The sequence below is a fragment of the Coregonus clupeaformis genome, chromosome 23, assembly GCF_020615455.1.
Source record: "Coregonus clupeaformis isolate EN_2021a chromosome 23, ASM2061545v1, whole genome shotgun sequence".
Classification (NCBI taxonomy): domain Eukaryota; kingdom Metazoa; phylum Chordata; class Actinopteri; order Salmoniformes; family Salmonidae; genus Coregonus; species Coregonus clupeaformis.
In genome coordinates, this window is record NC_059214.1 from 18,836,537 (window position 1) to 18,849,105 (window position 12,569).

Below are 12,569 nucleotides of genomic sequence, written 5' to 3' on the forward strand. Positions count from 1 at the left end.
AATTCATGTGAAACATTATCGCTGTTGAACACTTGAAAGGAAAACACACATTGGAAAATTGAAATATTCAGGTGGAATATACATAAGGTGTGTTTCTGGTGGGAATAGAAGGAGGGGGTGAAGATCTTAATCTCCTTCCATTTAGTTGCCTTTTCCATTATGAAAATGCTCCCTCTGTGCAGCCCTTGATATTGTCCTCTATCGCAGTGAATGTGCCCTTAGTTCTGTTCCATTTATACAGTCTAAGGAAAGAAAGGTGCTATCTAGAATCTTAAAGGGTTCATCGGCTGCCCCATAGGAGAACCATTTGAATAACCCTTTTGGGTTCCATGTACAACCCTTTCTACAGAGGGTTCTACATGGAACCCAAAAGGGTTCTACCTGTAACCAAAAAGGGTTCTCCTATGGGGACAGTCGAATAAGCCTTTTTTCTAAGAGTGTAAGGGGGAAAAGGATGTTTGATATTAACATGCGTAAAATATGTGAAACTACAAATAAAACATATCGGTGATATGAGATTAAACCACACACCTACAAGCACAGGCAAACCACTGCTCTCGATTACCCTGCTAGAAACCCCAGCCATTAAAGTAGGCTGTGAATTCTCCCTTTACTATGTGTTGACCTAGGGATCTTATCAGGATCTCTCCTTCAAAGATGTAAGGCCTTAGCATCTGATCACATCCTGCGGCGACTTAAGTAATTTATTTCCCCTCTATCACCACTGGGAAATCCACAACAGAAAGCCTGCCTTTCAGCGTGGCGGGCGTATGCAAACACTGGTTGCCTTATCTGGTCCATGCAGAGAGCTGAATTGGAGGGAGCCATGGGCAACCGTAATGAGACACACACAAAAAAGCTGCTGCCAGTTTACAAATTAAAACACTGCAGGTCTACAAGTATAATCCTCATGCCCCCTAGGGTTAACTTCTCACAGTGCTAGGATGCAGAGAGATTGGGAACTTCAAACAGCTTTATGGTTGATCCTCCTGCAGACTCATGAATATTCATATTTGATGTTGATATTCTTCTTAAATGCTATATATTTTGGAGAGCCCATATACAGTAGGTTATGTAATGGTCTGCTGTTTTATAGTAAATCCACTCCTCCGGATCATTGGTGTCACGACTTCCGCCGAGGCTGCCTCCCCTCCTTGTTCGGCGTTCGTCGTCACCGGCTTACTAGCTACTGCCGATCCCATTCTCATCACTCCACTTGTCATGTCTTGTCTTGTCAATCACACACACCTGGTGCTCATTCCCCTAATTAGTATGTGTATAAGTGTTCCCTCTGTTCCCCTTGTCTTTGTGAGTGATTGTTTCATTGTGAGAGCGAGCAGCTCGGTTGAGCTACTCTTCCATTTGGTTTTGCCAAGGTGGAATATTTCCCTTGTGATAGTTTCGTTTTGACGCTGGGTGCGTTTTATTTATGTATTGGAATAAACTCTGGACTTCTGTGTTTTACCTCCTGCGCCTGACTCCTTCATTCACACCTGTGTGTTCGTTCATGCCCATGATCTTTGAAACTCTGAATGAAGGTTTCTACCACCGTAAAACTGTATTATGATTCAGAAAGAGCTCATGGTTGTTAATTTGAGAAAGAACATCAATTCCACATATCATGCAGAGGCATGCATGCACTGTCTCAGTCTTTTACCGTCCCATTATGTCAACAGATCTGTCACCCATCAACTGTCTCCATACTGAAAGTTGCACATACAGAATCAGTATGTTGCCTAAAAGAAAAGCTGAATTATTTAATGAACATGGTAGCTTGCACCTAAGGATGTTCAAGAACATACTGTACTATGGAATTACAAAATATATATCATACCAAATTCAACTTTTTACTTTATACATTCTTCAGCCCTTTGCTTCTGGTATGGGCTTGTATTCACACAGTGTCTCAGAGCAAATCAAATCAACAATATCTACCTTTTGCGCGATGTGTGCAGACTACAGTCATTTGGCTTTTTTTGTGCTTTTTGTTAGTCATTTAGCAGACACTCTTATCCAGAGCGACTTACAGTTTTTTAGTGAGTGCATACATTTTCATACTGGCCCCCCGTGGGAATCGAACCCACAACCCTGGCGTTGCAAACGCCATGCTCTACCAACTGAGCTACACGGGACTATGGCATCAACTATGGCTTGTAGTTTCTCATATTCAGCCGGTTTATACTGAGCTTCCAAGTCCATCCTTCATCAGTAGAGTCAGTTTCAAAGAAAGAAAGCATCAACTACAAGATAAAGCTGTGTTCTAGTAAGCATTGATCATGTGAAAAGTACATTAACTATCACTCACTCAATCAACTGTCAATTCTTAGGTCAGGTGTTATTTATGCTGATGACAGCAGAGGAAGGAAGTGAGATGGAAATGGCACATTCTCTGACCCATCCTATGTCTTCCACTGCATCCCAAATGGCATCCTATTCCCTATGTAGTGCACTAATTTTGGTCACTACTTCGGAAATAGGGTGCCATTTGGGACGCACCCTTCATGATGAAAGATATCCTATATAGGGAGTAGCAAGGAGGGAGGGAGGAAACAAACTGGCCATGTCAGACAGGCAGGTCCTGACTAGTTCAGCTGTGTCTCCATGAGACAGGTGAATAAACACAAGCCATGTTGCTGCCACTGACAGCGCACACATCAAGGTCCTGGCAGACGGTTGAGACTGCAGAATCTCATAACACTGGGACTTCAGGTCAAATTTGATTAAGAGAGCAACAGACTATGAGGTTAGTGAGTCTAGAGGAAAGAGCAGTCAGCATTGGTTCAGACTGGAGCTGAGCTGACTTACCTAAATCTTCTGTTCGGTTGCTGGTTATAAAGCCATGTAGGTCACTTCCACGCATAGCTTCACATCGGTTGATCAATAGTACATGTGATTTCAACAAGGAATTTAGGGTAACACTCTACATTCATTTGCCCGTATACCTGTGTGATGGTAACACAGTTATTACTCTCGTGACAACATTGTAGTAATATGTTATGTAATATTACAACATTGTAATCACAGAATTTTGTCAAGTAAAATCAGCCAGGAGGAAAAAATGAATATGTAAATAGAAAAGGTTTGTTAAAGTTTGACAGAAAGGTCACCACACCACCTCATCACCTTCCTGCTGTTGCTTTAATCAGTTTAGGCCTATTCTAAGGATTAACATTTACATTGAAGAACTTAATGGAGAAAACCACTATCACTCAACTTCTCCCAAAACAGCCTATTCAACATTCAGGGTCTAAGACGTTATAGAAATAACCTCTGAATTCTCATCAGGGCCCAGGTTTTCAAAAGTTATCGGTCTGGATTTCGCCTATCGTATAGGATTAAATGCATAGAAATAGAAAGAATATAATGGATTAATCATTGACTTGATTGGCGACTCCTGTTCTATTCATTCTATTTCTATGCATTTAATCCTATCCGATAGCCGAAATCCAGATAAGTTTAGAAAAACTGGGCCCAGATCTTCAAAGTGTCTGCGCATGAAAGTTAACGACAGATGGTACACTGTAAACAAAGTGTGGAACTGTAAAAAGTGTGGAATATCCTCCTAAATACATTCAGAATTTATCATGTAAATTACTTGTAATATAATTATTCTGGTGTGCTTTATTATGGTAAATTACACTCAATAAAAAAGTGAATTCATACAGTTTCTACCCTATCATAACATAAGCAAAACGGATAAATGGAGACTGACTTAAAATGTCATTTAAAGTAGAAATCAATTTAACATGGTAGGACTGTGGGAGGGTGTTGAGGAAAGAGAAAAACTGAATAATAATTCATGCTGAAGTGTTTTGAGGTTTCTTTACATTGTATTGGATTAATTCCATCCATACCTAAAGTGTGGAAGATTTTTTAAAGGCATTTTTGTATGGAGATCAATAAGATAGTGTCGAATTTGGTCAACAGAAAATGTAATTGCTAATTTGCTACATGAGTCTTATTTGATCGAATAGAAGTTTCGTAAGGGTTAGGTTGTTGTTACGAATGCACTGATATAATCGGACTTTGAAAAAAAAAACGTATATTGGAGTTGTGCCTGTTGTTCACACGCGTATCGGTCCATGCATTGTGCTAGAATGGTCCCACCTGATCTCGCCTCCTCCCGCCTGCCTTCCATCTTTAAGGACATGTAGGCCTATTTCCATTGTTAGAGCGGTCACTCGACTATCTTGTCAATATAAAACAAAATCTTTGCTTATAGGTCACTGACCAAATGGTGTATAGGTACACAGGTGACCGGAATCGTTAGCACGCCACTTCGATTTAAAGAGATTTCCGTAGCAGGTTAGGAGAGCATTTTCGCTAACCCTAACCCTTTTCCTAACCTTAACCTCGTCTCCTAACATGCTGCATAAGTTCTCCTAACCTGCTACAAAAAAGTCATTTCGGTATCGAAGTGATGTGAAAAGAGTGTTTCCCGTTTTGACTAGGTGGAACTATACACAGAGACGGAAGTGGAAGCGAGACACCCCACTCACTGTTTTTTTTCAAGATTTTTTTCTGTTTCAATGAACTATCTTCATTTATCCACAATCTTTGGTATACAGCTACAACCGGAAGTTACTTATTCATAGCAGGTTAGGAGAACTGAGGAGAAACATCTCAAGGGTGATCAATGGAAACAGGATGCACCTGAGCTCAATTTCGTGTCTCATAGCAAAGGGTCTGAATACTTATGTAAATAAGATATACATTTTTTATTTGTAATACATATGAAAAATATTCTACAAACCTGTTTTCGCTTTGTCATTATGGAGTATTGTGTCTAGATTGATGAGATTTTATTTTAATCAATTTTAAAATAAGGCTGTAACGTAACAAAATGTGGAAAAAGTCAAGGGGTCTGACTATTTCTGAATGCACTGTATTCACACACACACACACACACACACATACAGTGGGGGAAAAAAGTATTTAGTCAGCCACCAATTGTGCAAGTTCTCCCACTTAAAAAGATGAGAGAGGCCTGTAATTTTCATCATAGGTACACGTCAACTGTGACAGACAAATTGAGAAAAAATAATCCAGATAATCACATTGTAGGATTTTTTATGAATTTATTTGCAAATTATGGTGGAAAATAAGTATTTGGTCACCTACAAACAAGCAAGATTTCTGGCTCTCACAGACCTGTAACTTCTTCTTTAAGAGGCTCCTCTGTCCTCCACTCGTTACCTGTATTAATGGCACCTGTTTGAACTTGTTATCAGTAAAAAGACACCTGTCCACAACCTCAAACAGTCACACTCCAAACTCCACTATGGCCAAGACCAAAGAGCTGTCAAAGGACACCAGAAACAAAATTGTAGACCTGCACCAGGCTGGGAAGACTGAATCTGCAATAGGTAAGCAGCTTGGTTTGAAGAAATCAACTGTGGGAGCAATTATTAGGAAATGGAAGACATACAAGACCACTGATAATTTCCCTCGATCTGGGGCTCCACGCAAGATCTCACCCCGTGGGGTCAAAATTATCACAAGAACGGTTAGCAAAAATCCCAGAACCACACGGGGGGACCTAGTGAATGACCTGCAGAGAGCTGGGACCAAAGTAAAAAAGCCTACCATCAGTAACACACTACGCCGCCAGGGACTCAAATCCTGCAGTGCCAGACGTGTCCCCCTGCTTAAGCCAGTACATGTCCAGGCCCGTCTGAAGTTTGCTAGAGTGCATTTGGATGATCCAGAAGAGGATTGGGAGAATGTCATATGGTCAGATGAAACAAAAATAGAACTTTTTGGTAAAAACTCAACTCGTCGTGTTTGGAGGACAAAGAATGCTGAGTTGCATCCAAAGAACACCATACCTACTGTGAAGCATGGGGGTGGAAACATCATGCTTTGGGGCAGTTTTTCTGCAAAGGGACCAGGACGACTGATCCGTGTAAAGGAAAGAATGAATGGGGCCATGTATCGTGAGATTTTGAGTGAAAACCTCCTTTGACCTGTGTCATTGCCAACAAAGGGTATATAACAAAGTATTGAGAAACTTTTGTTATTGACCAAATACTTATTTTCCACCATAATTTGCTAATACATTCATTAAAAATCCTACAATGTGATTTTCTGGAGAAAAAAAATCTCATTTTGTCTGTCATAGTTGACGTGTACCTATGATGAAAATTACAGGCCTCTCTCATCTTTTTAAGTGGGAGAACTTGCACAATTGGTGGCTGACTAAATACTTTTTTTTCCCACTGTACATATTCACACACACATACATACAGTGCATTCGGAAAGTATTCAGACCTCTTCACTTTTTCCACATTTTGTTACGTTACAGCCTTGTTCTAAAAATGATTAAATAAATACAAATCCTCATCAATCTACACACAATACCCCATAATGACAAAGTGAAATCAGGTTTTTAGAAATGTTTGCAAATGTATTCAAAATAAAAAACAGAAATACCTTATTTACATAAGTATTCAGACCCTTTGCTATGAAACTCGAAATTGAGCTCAAGTGCATCCTGTTTCCATTGATCATCCTTGAGATGTTTCTATAACTTGATTGGAGTCCACCTGTGGTAAATTCAATTGGATGGACATGATTTGGAAAGGCACACACCTGTCTATATAAGGTCCCACAGTTGACAGTGCATGTCAGAGCAAAAATGAAGCCATGAGGTCGAAGGAATTGTCCGTAAAGACAGGATTGTGTCGAGGCACAGATCTGGGGAAGGGTACCAAAAACGTTCTGCATCATTGAAGGTCCCCAAGGACACAGTGGCCTCCATTATTCTTAAATGGAAGAAGTTTGGAACCACCAAGACCCTTCCTAGAGCTGGCCGCCCGGCCAAACTGAGCAATCAGGGGAGAAGGGCCTTGGTCAGGGAGGTGACCAAAAACCCGATGGTCACTCTGACAGAGCTCCAGAGTTCCTCTGTGGAGATGGGAGAACCTTCCAGAAGGACAACCATCTCTGCAGCACTCCACTAATCAGATCTTTATGGTAGAGTGGCCAGACGGAAGCCACTTCTCAGTAAAGGGCACATGACAGCCCACTTGGAGTTTGCCAAAAGGCACCTAAAGGACTCAGACCATGAGAAACAAGATTCTATGGTCTGATGAAACCAAAATTGAACTCTTTGGCCTGAATGCCAAGAGTCACGTCTGGAGGAAACCTGGCACCATCGCTACGGTGAAGCATGGTGGTGGTAGCATCATGCTGTGGGGATGTTTTTCAGCGGCAGGGACTGGGAGACTAGTCAGGATCTAAGGAAAGATGAACGGAGCAAAGTACAGAGAGATCCTTGATGAAAACCTGCTTCATAGAGCTCAGGATCTCAGACTGGGGCGAAGGTTCACCTTCCAACAGGACAAAGACCCTAAGCACACAGCCAAGACAACGCAGGAGTGGCTTTGGGACAAGTCTCTGAATGTCCTTGAGTGTCCCAGCCAGAGCCCGGACTTGAACCCGATCAAACATCTCTGGAGAGACCTGAAAATAGCTGTGCAGCGACGCTCCCCATCCAACCTGACAGAGCTTGAGAGGATCTGCAGAGAGAAATGGGAGAAACTCCCCAAATACAGGTCTGCCAAGCTTGTAGCGTCATACCCAAGAAGACTCAAGGCTGTAATCGCTGTCAAAGGTGCTTCAACAAAGTACTGAGTAAAGGGTCTAAATACTTATGTTATATTTCAGTTTTTTTTATTTTTATAAGTTTGCACACAAAAAATAAAACCTGTTTTTGCTTTGTCATTATAGGATATTGTGTGTAGATTGATGAGGGGGAAAAAACAATTCAATCAATTTTAGAATAAGGCTGTAATGTAACAAAATGTGGAAAAAGTAAATGGGTCTGAATGCTTTCCGATTGCACTGTAACTTAGCCTACTGTTCTGACTTGATGGTGCTTATGTAGCCTATTGCCAGTTTTAGAGAAATGTTATCGAACATTGTACGTAATTTCTTTGACTGCTTATATGCCCCTTTTATTTATCCTATGGTTCTGACTTGGTGTACAGGGAGAATCCTGTAAGAACGGCCCATGTTCTGAATTCTGTCACTGTACATTTCAAAAGTGCTGAACAAATAGTTATATTGACTACGTCTGTCCTAGCTCGCTCATTTATGTCTTAATTGAAATTACAGATTGCCTCTTATCCGCACGTCGTTCCCTTATGCCATAGTTTGTACATCTCAATTGTCAGTAGAAACCACATTTGTTTAAGCAAGTCAGCCATATCAGCTCAGTTTTTTTTTAAAGGCAGTTAATGAGGCTGAATGAACTGTTTCACTGCCAGACAAGGCTCTGCTGATAACCAGGTGTAGCGGTGGTAAGGATTCATTCCATGGTGCTGAAAAGAAAGCTCTGCTGTTGGGATAGCTTTATGAAGGCCCTAACAGTTTGTGGGCACTGTTTGTCACTGGTATTGTGCAATTAATGTATTTCGTGTTGTGTTGTGTAATGGCTTTGCTGGCGTGCATCAAAAAATGAAATAAATGTGTTTGCCCCACCAAGATTTATATGCTAAAATCCTCACTGATTACATCATATTGGTTGACTATCATTCATATTCCATTCACCCAGTTCAATGTAACATTGATAGGTTTAGGCTACTACATGATAATCTAATTTTCTCTATACCCATCATGAGGTTGCTACAACCTAGTCTATGAATGAACGTTTAGAACGTAGGTGCACACAGGTCGAGCGAAAATTTTGAGGTGACAGACAGTGACTCATGGACAGACAGTGACACATTCAATACCGCCTTGCAAACTTTCGCCTGCATCTAGCTGATCTACGGTGTAATCATTAGTCCAACAGCTGCAAACGAGAGTTTCTATTGGACAAATCCAGGTATGTTTATCCCCGTTTTGTTCTGTTTGCTTCTGTTTAAGAAACGTTTTACAACAGAATCGGCGGAATGAATACACCCCTGATCACACGTAAACACAGTTCACATTCATAGCAGCCACATTGTATTACTTCTCGCGTTTATGCGCTCTCCTCCTCTCACCTTTTCCCTTCGCTTGTGGACTTCAAATGCACAACACATCAGCTGTATGTGACCAGGCGAAAAAACCTTTCCAAGCCAAACCATATCATAACCGCTACACACAGCCTACATTGTTGTCACCATATTTGCTAAGGTAACATCATAGTCAACATAGCTAATAGAACTAACGCGTTAGTAAACCCGCTACAATCATGCAGTAACGTTACAGTTCAATAAGCAGTTACACCAGCGAGCCCCGGTGGCAATAAAATAGTAAAACCAAAAGCTTACCTTGACTTGGAAGAGTTCCAGTGTTGTGTTGGATAGTCATAGCCAGCTAGCTAACATAGCATCTCTCTGTTTGAGGGGTAGGGTAAACTAGCTAGCTAGCTGCATTTGCTAGCTAAGTAAGTGAAAGTGAAAAATAATATATACTGTATATATTTTTAATTAGTTGTTTATACAAAACGTTATTGCATTTTGTCATCATTTGAAAGCTTTGATAGTTGCATCCTTCCTCAGGGAACTGTGTGCAGATAGCTGACAACAGGGTGGCAGGTTTTTTGATGTGCTGCTCTAGAGTGCCACAGCCCAGCAGACTCATCTGGATAATAGTCTGGGAGACTTTTACTGGGAGGAGAGAGCATGAGTTTGCGTGAGTACAGTAAATCCAATCAGTGGCCCTGGATAATATGCTATGTATCATGCAATGTAAAGGAAAACAATAATATCATTTCTTACTAACACAGAGTGCTCCATGTCCCTGCTGGTAGCAAGCCTCAACCTGGATGCAAAGAAATGTCCTGTCTTGTAGTATGGTTGCATCTATCTCCACCAGGCTCCAAGAAATCAGATGACAAACCTGCAGAGATGAAGAAAAGTAAATGCTACCTGTATTTAGGATTCATGCATCAGTCTGCCTACTTCACATGACAACAATAGATCTGATTAAAAGTATGCATGCCATTTTGTGATAATGGCTACGACAACGTATATGGCATACATGTGAATTTATAGCTAGCTAAGCTATTATTTATATTATGGCACCACATCTCGTCTCACTAACAATTGCTAAGGTGAACAGCAAATTCCACTATTGTGGCTAATCCTTATTCTGGCTAGCTTCACATTGGTGACTTATTCCATCATGACAACATCATGCTCCTCCTTATTTGACTGTAGGTAGCTGCTAGCTTAGATGCCTGGGATTGTTGAGACCTACTTTTGTAGCCAAACTGCTTCAAAGATCGATGATGTCGAGAATTAGCCTAGGTAGCTAGCTTTCTAGCTAAATGACAACCCTGATAAGTAACTATCCACTCTATCGCTTAATTCAGAAAGTAGGCTACACCTCTTAGTTACATCTGTAAGATACATTAGCTAGTTAGCTAATGTGATCTAGCTAATGTGAGATAGCCATCATGCATTGCTTCTGACACATGCTACGATCCTGCTTGCTTTACATCTGACAGATATTTAGCTACTGTAGCTAGCTAGATAATAATGGTTTATGATAATTGCAGTTTAGTTCATTATCTAGCTAGCTAGCCAAGTATAAAACTAAGAGTATGGCTGTAAAATGCAGCTAGCTAGCTAGCCAACTCGACTTTATCAGTTGTAGTCAAACTAGCTAGCTTGATACTCACTCAGTAACGTTAGCTTACCATGATTTTCTGGCCAACTGGACATGAGCTATGTGTAAAACTGAGAGTATGGCTAAGTGTAAAACAGAGTCTGGCTGTAAAACGCAGCTAGTTAGCCAACTTGACTTTATCAGTTGTAGCCAAACGTTAGCTTACCATGCTTTTCTGGCCAACAGGACATTCCTCTCGCCAAACCCGGTCGACTCTTTCTTGCCTACTCCCATCTCTTAATCTTCTTCTAGGTTCAAAACTATATGGCTGTAGTCTGGTGCCTTATTGTCAAAAGCAACCAACTCGTAACACAGCCACCTGGTGCAGTCAATGGCTCAGTGTTCCAAAACTGTTCACCTGTTTCTAAGTAAAGCAAGGACAATGTTCCACTTGTTATTTTGTTTTTATGGTGCGCGTGTGGCACAGTAGTATATAATCAATTTAATCTCCAATGGCAAAAAAAAAAAAAGGCTACATAGCTATATGCACTACACATTATTGTTTGGGGGGTGGTAATGTGGAACATGGTGTTTAAATGTTGAACATCGTTCTGTCATACTGAACGCAGCCCAGGCAAATGCAATCGAGCAATGTGCCATGGCATTGATCAACCAATGGTGTGTTTCATACCACCCACATACATTTGCTTGACAGCCCTTCATTATCATATTGGAGGAAGAAATACTTAAATAAATACATGAAATAATATAAATAAATAAAATGAAAGAAAGTGGGGTGAATTATTTAAATAATGATTTATCTATTTATGTGTGCATTCATCCATTTATTTATGTGTGCATTTATATATTTATTCACTCATTTCTAATTATGGCAGGTTTGGTCCTCCATACTTTCCATCTCACTAAAACACATATAAATGCATTGAAAGCAGTTCATGATGCGTTCACATAGAATTGGTATTAGTTGGGTGATTTACTTCAGAATATAACATAAATAGTTCCAAAACAAAAATGAGAGCTCATCACGTTTGTACGGTAATATTTTGGAATTACAACTATTTATGTTATATTCTGCAGTAAATCACCCAACAAATGCCAATTCTATGTTTACGCGTCATTAACTGCTTTCAACCTGTGCAAGTGGCGTTTCAAAGGGAATCAACACTACACTGCCTACATTTACAATAAAAAGTTGTTTTGGCCTACCTGTGCACTGCTCACTAATCGCATTCGGAATGTTGTGGACGTGGGGTGTAGAGTCTAACCTGGCTGGACAATAAACATGGATTAGGCCACAGGAGGTTGGTGGCACCTTAATTGGGGAGAACGGGATCGTGGTAATGACTGGAGTGGAATCAGTGGAATGGTATCAAGTACATCAAACACATGGTTTCCAGGTGTTTAATGCGATTCCATTTGCTCCATTCTGGCCATTATTATGTGCCGTTCTCCCCTCAGCAACCTCCTGTGGATTAGGCAATATTTATTATTAGGCCAACTCATGAAGAATATAAATTCATGTTTTATGCCGCTGTATAGGCTACTGTATAAAGCAATTAATGCGTAACCTAGGGTGGATATGACACAGAACAGACTACCCTACATAAAGGTCAGTGGCGGCTGGTGGGAGGAGCTATAGGAGGATGGGCTCATTGTAATGGCTGAAATTGAATAAATGGAACAGAGTCAAGCATGTGGTTTCCATATGTTTGATGTGTTTGATACAGTTCCATGTATTCCATTCTAACCATTACAATGAGCCCGTACTCCTATAGCTCCTCCCACCAGCCTCCACTGATAAAGGTACATAAAGGGACTGACATTGGGAAACAATTTACTACATGATTATGGTATCCTGCTTGACAAAATGTGTAACCAAGGAAACTATTTTTCCCTTACCATTGGTCTATTCAACAATGCGAGTCTCAAATGAAACGCCCTCTTTTCCAAACTAGACCCAATGAATACTGAAGCTGCAAACCTACAGTGAGGTGACGTCATGCATA

The 12,569-nt window shown here is 40.6% G+C and overlaps 1 protein-coding gene across 4 annotated transcripts in view; it reads right to left on the bottom strand.

The window, feature by feature from the left end:
* Nucleotides 1-10,982, bottom strand: part of LOC121536834 (activin receptor type-1) — a 131,823-nt gene extending 120,841 nt beyond the window's left edge. For 3 of the 4 annotated variants that reach the window (XM_041844425.2, XM_041844424.2, XM_041844423.2), the window contains exons 1-2: nucleotides 10,769-10,981; nucleotides 9,711-9,831 (exon numbers count right to left, since the gene is read on the bottom strand). The gene's annotated coding sequence lies outside the window, so the exon portion shown is untranslated. Of the gene's footprint in view, nucleotides 1-9,710; nucleotides 9,832-10,768 lie in introns of all 4 variants that reach the window. The other variant, XM_041844429.2, reaches the window with a different exon arrangement.
* Nucleotides 10,983-12,569: the final 1,587 nt, after the last annotated feature.